Source organism: Zonotrichia albicollis, chromosome 10 (assembly GCF_047830755.1).
Source record: "Zonotrichia albicollis isolate bZonAlb1 chromosome 10, bZonAlb1.hap1, whole genome shotgun sequence".
NCBI classification, from domain to species: Eukaryota; Metazoa; Chordata; class Aves; order Passeriformes; family Passerellidae; genus Zonotrichia; species Zonotrichia albicollis.
The window spans coordinates 7,721,136-7,731,265 of record NC_133828.1 but is presented as its reverse complement, the minus strand read 5'-3'; positions in this window follow the sequence as shown (position 1 = coordinate 7,731,265).

Here is a 10,130-nt window from a genome sequence, read left to right as displayed (position 1 = left end):
GTGCACAAACCAAACCCTCCCTTTCTTTTCAGCCATGGCTGGCTCCTGGTGCGCTGATCTCTGAGTAACTCTGGAGCTAAGAGGTTTGTCAGGAGCCAGGTGCACCAAAAGGCAGATTAAAAATTAAAGCTGGAAGACAGAACATCCCTCTTAAGACACCATCCAGTGGTTTTTTTCCTTTCAGGTGCTATTTAAACACAAAGTTATAAAACCACTATCCCATTAGAAAAAGAAATATCCTTTAGAAAAACAAACCAACAAACAACAACACCATCTTTTGATTTATCGGTGTGGTTTTTTTCCCCCAAACATGATTTCTAGCAGGTCTTTCTAGCGTGGATTAAAAAAACATGCATTGTACACAGGATTTTCTTGTTCAGATCAATTGGCTAAATTTTCATTTAGTTTCAAAGTGGTTCATTTTGTTGAGGCTTCATTTTGTTCAGACTTGCAACTCAAGAGGTTTCCTGTAGCTTAGAGAGATTGCTTTTGAATTGGTACATTATTCAGCCATGAATTGTTTCTTTAGTATATGAGCAGCTGAGTGGGTCTTTTATTACAAATATGAATTTCAGTGCAAAACAACTACTATTTTTGCCAAAAAAAGAATGCAAAATTAAGCACAGGTCTTCATACTATGCTGAGATGCTTTTCCACACTGTGTCCATTGGGTTTTTTTAAGTACTTCACAAAAAACTCCTATAGGACATATGTTAATATGATTGACTGCAAACAAGATTTAAAAAATAATGCAGTTGAATGTAGAAGTGTGGCTACAGCAGTAAGAATTGAAATGCTTTTCCTTTTATCTGAAGATGCAAGTAAGAACATTTTGGTTTTTGTGATCAGCTGCTAATTAAACAAGTTTTCAGCTGCATTCAGCCCCTGATCCTGTTGTGAAGTTCCAAGTGAGTGTAGCAGGATTTCTGCAATCACTGAGGTAATGAGGTGGCTCAGGGTAGCAGAGCAAGTGCAATCCCAGTGTTAAGCACCAGCCTTTTAAAATATGGTTTTCCTCTGTGTTGTTTCTTGTTGTTTACCAGTGTACATGATTGCTTTTACCTACCTGGAATTAGTTTCCATCTCTGCAGGATTTTTTGTCCAATAAATTAACTTGGTATATGGAAAGCAGTAGGAAAGAAGTGCCTGGGTTTTGAAGATGCTGCCTCTGGATTTAGGTGGATGCTGTCGATGGAATATTCTTGTAGCAAATCAGGTGACATTATTTACTTGGTGCTTGGGGTGAATTGGAGGCCCTTGTGTTCCAGCTGCCTCAGTGAAGAGCTGGAGGAGCCCATCAGTGCCCCAAAGCAGATCCCATGCTCTGTTTTGGCTCTAAAGATGCAGCCACCAAAAAAATTCAGAGGAGGGAGGCAGAGTTTGGAAGGGTCACCCACTCACAGCTACCCAGGGGTCACCAGAGCACCAAGTCCTGGCCCTTGGCTCTCTGACTCTGAGGAGAGAAGAGACCATTTTAGCTCTGATATTGTAGGAATATTGCTCTAATATTCCTAAATATATAATAATATAAGGCCGCTTGTCCTTTGCTCTGTGACTTACTGGTCAAAGAAGTTTCCTGCCATATGGGAAGATGATTTTTACTTTTTGGGTTAATCTGTTGAATACTTTGAGAAAAATTAGCTCTGTTCTTGGGAGTTAGGGTTTCACTCATTAGTAGGTAGAAACCTTACAAAGTTCAAAAGAAAGTATTTGAAAATCTCTTCCCAAGACGTCTTGATAGTTCTCAGTAGAAAAACTTATTTCAAAGGAAGAGACCATTCTGGAAGTAGGACCAGAAATGAAAGTCCAGTGGATATATCTGCATTAAGAGGGGCAGAACAGCAACTAAATTATGTAGCAATGTCAGAAGCAATAGGATTATCTATTTCTGTCATGGTCTGGGTCAAACTGAAGTCCAGCAGTTGAACTTAAAGTGCTATATAAATGCATAGGAAAGTTCCAAAATGCTTATAATCACCCTCTCAGTTGCTGTGAATTCTGATATTTAATGATCTTCTTTCTCTCTTTCACAGTCATATTTTTATTATATGTGAAAGGGTTATTGTAGAAGTCTTTTCTCTTCACATGGGCCCTGTGTGTCCACAGTTGGAACCAGCTGCATGTGGCTGGAGGAAGAAATATATTTTGTAATTTACAGTAGGGTAGATTTAGTCCTTTGTAGAATCCTCTGTATCCTCACTATGTTCCAGAAAACACCATATTTATCACTGGATCCCAGAATTTATTTTGAAAATGGCATAATGGAATGTATTTCTACATCCTGATTCATGCTATTTGTCTATGGAGTTTCCTTCAAAAAGCACCATTTTATTCCTTCATTTTCTGGAAGAGAGGGACAGAGCAATCTGTTGGGTACTTGGAGCTCAAGCTTAATTACTTTTCTCAGGTCTGCAGTAATATCTTATGGCTCTTAGTGTTTCTTGGAAAGGTGCTACAAAAGATAGAAAGAGCTGCATGCTCCAGTTCCACCTGGAATACTCTCGTTAGCTGTGGATTCATCCCAAGGAAATAAATGAGAGTTAAAAGGCCAGCAGAATGTACCCCTGTAGAGCTTGGATAAAAGAAAGGAGCATACAGTGTTTCTTTTTTTTTTTCTTTCCCAAACTTTAAATAAGGGAGATTATTTCAAATAGATTATAGGCAGCAAAATGAGCTGACAACTTTTGCTATAGCTGAGGGGCAAGGCTGAGGTTGGGTTTTATTCATTTGCTGCCCACCTGAGACATTCTGGAGGTCCCCAGCAGCTTCAGGAAGCAAAATGCAAATATCATAGCACAGTCAGCAGGCTCTCAAACCAGATGGTGTCCATGTGCTGGGCAAATCCATGCCCAGGTGTTTATCTGAATGCCATTTGCAGGGCACATTTGCCTTCCAGCCTGGTTTGGGAAATTTTGAATTAGGCTGCTGCCAAGGCTGTGGTGAGGGGGAAGAATGCTCTTTGTCTTGCATATATATTCCTTGAAAATGCTTGAGAAAGGAGGTTTTGTCAGGTTTGCACTCATTACAGTTCTCTGGACAGCTCCAAAATGTAAATAGAGAGATTCAAGTGTTAGCAGAGAAGAAACTTTGCTGCAATCAAAATACTACAGCTCCCTGAACAGCCTTCTTGGAGGGAAGCTGCAAACAAGCCCTGTTTGCCTGGGACATTTTTCTTAGAGTGATTTCAAGGAGCTTTGCCACTGCCCAGGGGTTTGATCCAAATAATCAAAGGTTAGGCCTAATTTAGAAAATACAGCTGCCTTGTTGCTTAGCATTTACTTTGTTTCCCCCACTGACATGCCAGCCAGGACATAATTCAGAGTCAGACTGGAACTGAGCCCTGCAGGGCTGGGATTGCCACTGGAGGTGGCTGGATCAGAGATCCCTCCTCTCCCCACCCTTCCCAAAAGTTCCTGTCTGCCACACCAAACAGCTCATTCCTCACCTCCTGCAGGTTATAATCACAGTTCTCAGGGACAGATGAGAATAAAGAAGAGCCCTTCAGTCTGGAAGCTGAGCCCCTGAGCTCTCAGCCTCATGCCAGTGGTGCCACAGCTGCCTTGAGAATTTCTGCTCCTCCATTCCCTGGCTCCTGCTTCCTGTTGCAGATTTTGGTCGGTGGAATTTGGATAACTCCACATGGTTTTGATGGGAATTTGCTTTGGTTTCTCTTCTCACTTAGGCTGCTGAACATAAACTCCAATTGCATTTGTTTTTTAGAGCAGCTGGCAAGCATGATCGTGCTGCCATTTGTGCATCAATAATTCCGTTTTCATCTCACTTGCTAAAATAGAGCAAGTTTTATTCATTTTCAGGTTTTTTCGTATGAAAATCTGACTTGTGTATTGATAATACATCTCTCATTTAGGGAGAGCTTTGCTGATCCCCCCATGATCATCAGTTCCATATAAAATACATTTAAAGCTTGTCTTTCTGGCAGAGCTCACTGAAGTATCTGATGTATCTGCAGAGCTAATAGAGCATCCTTCTGTATTTGTATTCTGCAGTTGATTGTTCAATGATTTCTCCTGCTGAATTGCAATAGATGAGCTGTTTAATGTTGCAACGGCTCATTTTGTAATGTAAAAACAAAAAAACCTCTCAATTCCAAATTGTGTTTGCTAGTTAGAATGCAGAATTTAAATGAGATTTATATGGAAGATGTATTTTCCCCATTGTTTCGCCAATGCAGAAGGAAAACAGGTCTTCAGTCTTTTTAAAAGAAAATCAAAGCAACCATGGTAAGAATTTGTTTTGCAAGCAAGAAGCATCAATAAAAACTAAACCTCTTCCCTTCTACACATTTCAGTCCATATTAGTGATTTTTAAAAATACTTTCTCAGTTCAGAATTAACAATTTCCAATAAGCATGTCTTTCCTGACAGTTGAAATGTAAAAATTTCTAAAAGTGAGCACTTTATATTTATTTTACACTGTTACCTCTTCTTCTGCTGAGTCAATGAGTACTTCCACAACATTCTTGATCCTCTTTTCACCAAAGCAGCCCTGATTTTAAAGGAGCTTTTATGTTTTACTGGCAAATTGTGCTTGTGAAGAGCAGTGAATGGCTCAAAAGCAGATGCTGGATTTTGTTTTATTGACAAACTGCACAAGATGGGCACCTGAATGAACAGTCAGCCCTCACTTCAAATGCCAGGCTGGTATTTATTGTGTGTTCATGACTGTTTACCCACCTCTGTGAGGAAAATCACCCAAGAGGGCAAGGGAGCATTGGAAATCCTGCTGGCTTTTGTGTTTGGGGGCAGCTTTGGCTCTGTGCAGAAATTGGGGTTCCAGGCAAAGGGCTGTGGTGTGTTGGTGACCTGAAAGACAAACCTGCTCTCAGGGGGTGCAGCCTTAGCACTGAATTATCCAATTTTATCAGAAATTAAAGCATCATCTCTGTGTTGGGCACATTTAGGACTGAATTATAGCTGATAAGGAGTGCTAAGATGGAGTTTGATATTGTAAGATTAATGCTGAAGAGCAGGACAACCCTTCAGTGCCAGGTCCATCCCAGAGCCATTGGCTCCACTGGACATGGGGGAAGCTTCTCACAGGGGCCACCTCTGCAGCCACCACTGCCAAACCCTTGACATGCAAGCCCAACAGAGCATTAAAACTGACATGATTCCCACTGGTACTCCATGAGCATGTCTGGTTTTTACAAGCATATCAAGATTTTAATCAGTGTTTATCACAAAACATCTGCTGGCGTTCAGTAACGGTACTCCTGTAGTGAAACCTTTTCCAGTGTTTTTAGGGTTTTTCTGCTGTTTGTACTGAGAAATGACAGTATTTAAAAATGTTTGAGAAGCAAAAATTGACCCTGATAGGAACTGAAGATAATTGTCAGACATTTTAAATTGCTAAGAAGTAAAACTGTTAACACTTGTGTCCTCACTAATTATGTTCTGCATATCTGTGTTCCCCTGGCAACTTCTGGTGCCTCTGGTTCCACTCTAGCTAAGGGCTGTGGGCTGTGAGATGATGGTGCAAAGTAAAAATAGCTCATTCTTCTGAAGAGCAGTGATTGCCATTGCTTGTGGAAATGTGTGTGAGGGGATCCACTTATATTATGTTCCAGGGCTGCAGAAAAGATTTTGCTGTCGGGCCCTGCAGGTCCCAGATGTGTGGATCAGTGATACACAGAAAAATTTGTTTCAGCTGCATGTAAACCTCTCATAATCTTCCTGTTTAATGGCAGTGTTTGTGTTTCTCAACCCAGGACACTGAAACATCATCAGCACCTCTGCAAGGAAGGTCAAGTGTTCTTCTGTGCAGGTTCCTTCTGCACTGGCTTCTGTTGAAGGTCAGGTTTCTGGAAACACAAAATTGGCCTTACTCTTTGCCAGTGAGGCACTGATGGGGTGTTGCTGTGCTTCAGCCAGCCCAGAGCAGCTCTCTGTTTCCAGTCAAGAGAGGAAATGTGTGTGGCAGGGCAGGGAGGACCTGAATGGAGCAAACTGTGGGGTGATGCTGGGGTTTCAGGCAGAGAGAGGGGTTGTGGGCATGTTTTTGTATCCCTGGTTTGGCTCCATGACACTTGGCAGAAGCTCTGAGAGGCCAGCTTGGTCTCAGTGGTCTCATGGTACTCTTTAGGGGGTTTAAGGCAAGGGAGTTAGTCCAATCCAAGTGAGATTTGGATTCTGTATCATCTGCTGGGCCTCAGTGATGATTTACGTAATCACCTTTGAAATGAAGTGTCAAAAGCAGCAGCAGGTGATTTTCTGATGCCATGGGGCAAATTCTTGTGTGCAATTCTTCTTGATATCCCTGACAACTCCAGTTATCTACAGTAGCTTTAAATAATATAAAAGATAGACTCTCTGTGTTGTCAGTGCCCCACACTTGAACACATTGCTGTTCTGAGCAGGGAATGGCCCCTTACAGGAAGAATTTGTGCATCACTTTAGTATTTGGAATTTAGTGAAACTCTTAATGGTGGCTCCAGTTGGAAGAGACACAACTTCATGTGCAACAGAACAGCAATATATTTATTAAAATCCTGCGGGTTTGGTTCATTTATTACCCCAAGAGGCAGCTGTTTTTTTCCTCAGTGCCTTTCACTTATTGCTCCATTTCATGGGACAGCACTGTCCTGTCCCCCAGGTGTGCTCTCTAATGACATGTGGCCTTGCTGCCCAGCACCCTTGGAGCATAAGGAGCATGAGATGCACCCAAATGCTTCTGGAGGCTTTGGGACTTGCTGGTCCATTGGTTTTTTGCTGGAAGCTTCTGATGGGGTGTACATGGAGTTGGTGTCCAGCTGTTTGTCCCAGCCCATGTGCTCAATCCTTCCAGGAGCACTCACAAGGATAATCAGTTTGTTGTTGGCCACTGTGCAGCTCAAGCCATTCTGAGAAGGGCTGTGGGGTGTTTGCCAGAGCCTCTCTGGGAACACTCAGAGGTCTTCCTGCCTGTGCTGGTGACAAAGATGTTGTGTCACTCTCTGCTTTGTCCCTGGTTCCCCTGCAGAACCAGCAGAGGCAGGGCAAGGGTTGACCTCAGTTTTGCTTTGCCTGTGGCACTGTGTATGTGGTCTGTAAGTGAGATGGCCCCACAGCAAAGGCAGTGAGTTGCTGATGAGGAAATCCCTGTTCTCTGAGGAGGCTGCACACAGCAGCCAGCCCAGATCCAGTGTCAGAGCCCATGGAGCCTGAGGGTCTCCCTGGTGGCTAGAAAAGCTGAATGGGAAATCCCTGGGAGATGGACACTAGCCACATCTTCTCATTTTTTCTCCCTGCCTGAGTAGGGCTAGTTTCCTTATTGCCTTCTTCTCTTACAGAGAAGCATTTCTGAGAGGCAAATCTGTGCTTCTCAAAGTTGAGGATAAAAAAAAGGACAATTTTTGAATAACTTGAGCTTATAGAAAATGCATGAGGCAATACATGTATTGACTTGTTTCAGTGAATATCAAAATTTATTGTCCCTTGAACTAAATATTGACATGGACAAAGCAGTATCAATATTTATCTCTCAGGTTAATATATTTTATATTCTCCTCAACATGCATCAATATGTGCTTATTATTACTATAATGTTTGTCCTTCAGCAGAAGAAACTTGCACGTGGTTGAGAGGGGCAAGGGAGAAGTTTGTATTATTAGTATTCTTTTCCTGTTTTTAATCTTTGTTAGAAGTTTATCCTGCCCATGGAGCACAGTGCAGCCCTCACTCAAGCAAAACCCTTACTGATGGCTGTGGCATTGTGCACTGAATACAGATTGGGTGATGGGAGATTAATGGCCATGAGTACCCTGGTAAGGGCAGTGAAACCTCCCCTTGTGTTTTATAGACCTGGTGGTGCTGCCTGCAGTGACTCTGTGCCCAGGAGCTGCCTCAGCGCCCACAGTGACAGGGACACAGGGCAGGGACAGGAGGGACAGGGCTGATCTGAGACCCAGCTGGGAATCTCTGCCCAGACAGGGGCACACAGCTGGATCTGACAGGGGCCCTGTGGCAGGTTTATCTCACAGCTGTGTGTGTCTGTGGGCCAGCTGGAGCTGGGTTTGTGGGCACTCTGGGGCCACAGAGAGCCCAGCAGCCTGCCTGGGCCTGCTGCAATGGTGTGTGGGCAAGAGGAGCATGGCCACTTCTCTGTGCCTGGAGGATTATCCCTCAGATCTGTCCTGTTGCCTTTTTGCCCTTATTCTGGATCTTGGAGAGCCAGGCAGAGCTTTCCTAGAGATGATGACAGGCTGTACAAGAAGGATGCATGCCTGGCAGTATCACAAGACTAATTTAGGGTGTACAAAGGCCTTCTAGCACATGATTTGTGCTATACAGACCCTTTTATGTGGAGATACCAGCTCTGGCACAAACACTGTAATTTCCCCAGAAGCCTTGAAGAGACACTGCAGTTCCTCTGTGCATCTTGCTTTAAAACTTTCTGCCCTTAAACCTAAGGGAGACGATGGGGGAGGCAATGATGGGGCTGGGAGCAGAAGTGGAAGCTGTGTTCCTGTTTCCCAGCCCCCAGCACACCCTTCTGGTCAGAGATAGTGGGGCTCCAGTCACTTTTGGACAGGGGCTGACACCAGGGACTCACCAGGAGCTGGTAAAAGCTGCAGGCTTGGGTCTGAAATTCTACCCAGCTGCATGAGGAGCACAGAAACTGCTGCAGACTCTTCCCTGTCCAAGGAAGAACCAACAGGAGATCCTTGAGACTGGAGAGCATGGAAAACAGCCCCCTGCTGGAGGAGCTCCAGCCTGCCTCAGTTTCCCACCGAGGCAGAGCAGCCTGCAGTGCCCAGGGGCAGCTCCATCACTCTGCCAGCTTTCCTGGCTGCATTTACAGGCCAAGCTTGCAGCAGTGACAGCAACAGCTGTTTGTAAGCTGACATTTCAATGGCAATTGTCAGGAGACAAGAAGCACATGGCAGCTGCCTCCTGACATGCAGGGAGCTGCAGCAGCAGAGTAGAGGCAGGGAGCAGCTGTGGATGCTGGGAGGCAGCACTGCATTGATCTGCAGTTGGGAAGGTCATCTCAGTGATTGAAGGCTGCATTTCATGCCTTGACTCTTCCTGGAAGCTAGGAAGACAATAAGCTAGTGCCTTATGACTTTATTTCTAACAAAACCCAAGATTTTTCTCATGGTTAAAATAATAAACGTAACAAAAATACAACCTAAAACCTCCTGAAAGTACCATTTAATTAGTACTTCTGTCTTTGCTTTTTCTCCCTTCTCCTGAGTTATCAGTGGCTGATATTGAGACCATTGAGACCCTGATTAGTGGGGAGGTATCTTTGCTATGTTTTCAAAGCCTGTAGCCGAACCCAGTAGGGACCAAGTGCTTTCCTTGTAATTAGCATTGCTTTATGATGGTAAACTTAATAATTAAAGATGGTCTTTCTTCCTCTGTTGGGACTTCTTGGCACTTCTGATGCACTGTTTGAAGACTTTGTGACTAAGCATTAGTGTCACGTTGTGCCTTTGAGTATAGACAGGCCAAGCACACAAAAGTGAAACCAACACTAAAAAAAGCTTTTCCTCTGAACCAATTGCATTCCTGCCTGCACTTGACTCACAGCTCAGTAACCATATGCTTGTATTCCACTGGCAATTGCCATTTAAATGTCAGTTTACAAGCAGATGCTGGGAGCCCGCCTTTGTGTCATTAATCAGACCCCAGAGGGGCAAAGTTTGAGGTCTGGCTGTGCTTTGGGCTGGCTGGGATGGAGCATCAGCAGAGCCTGGCAGACCTTGAGCCACCAGGATGGTCAGGGTGAAGTGCACAGGCAAAGGACTCTGTACCTGAGGTCACCAACAGCCTCAGCTAAGGGGCTGTGGCAGCCAGAGGAAACCTGTTCTTGGCACTGTCTGGTGGCAATTATCATCTTGTTGACAATTTCAGGCTTTTGGGGATGGCTGGCAGCAGCCAGGATAGAGGCAAAGCACTGGGTTTTAAAAGGAGACAGATTTAAGTGCTTAGGTATAGAAAAAAAAGGACAAAATTCTATTCAACAGAAGAACAAGGGGAAGTGTGGAGAAGGAAGCCCTCTCTTCCAGACATCTGCACATATTTAAAATCCTTCCCAATAAAGTTCATAATGAATTTAATTCAGTCCCCTATGGCCCAGAGGAATTTTCTGAGTAATAAAAAAGTATTGCTAAGGGATAGATGACT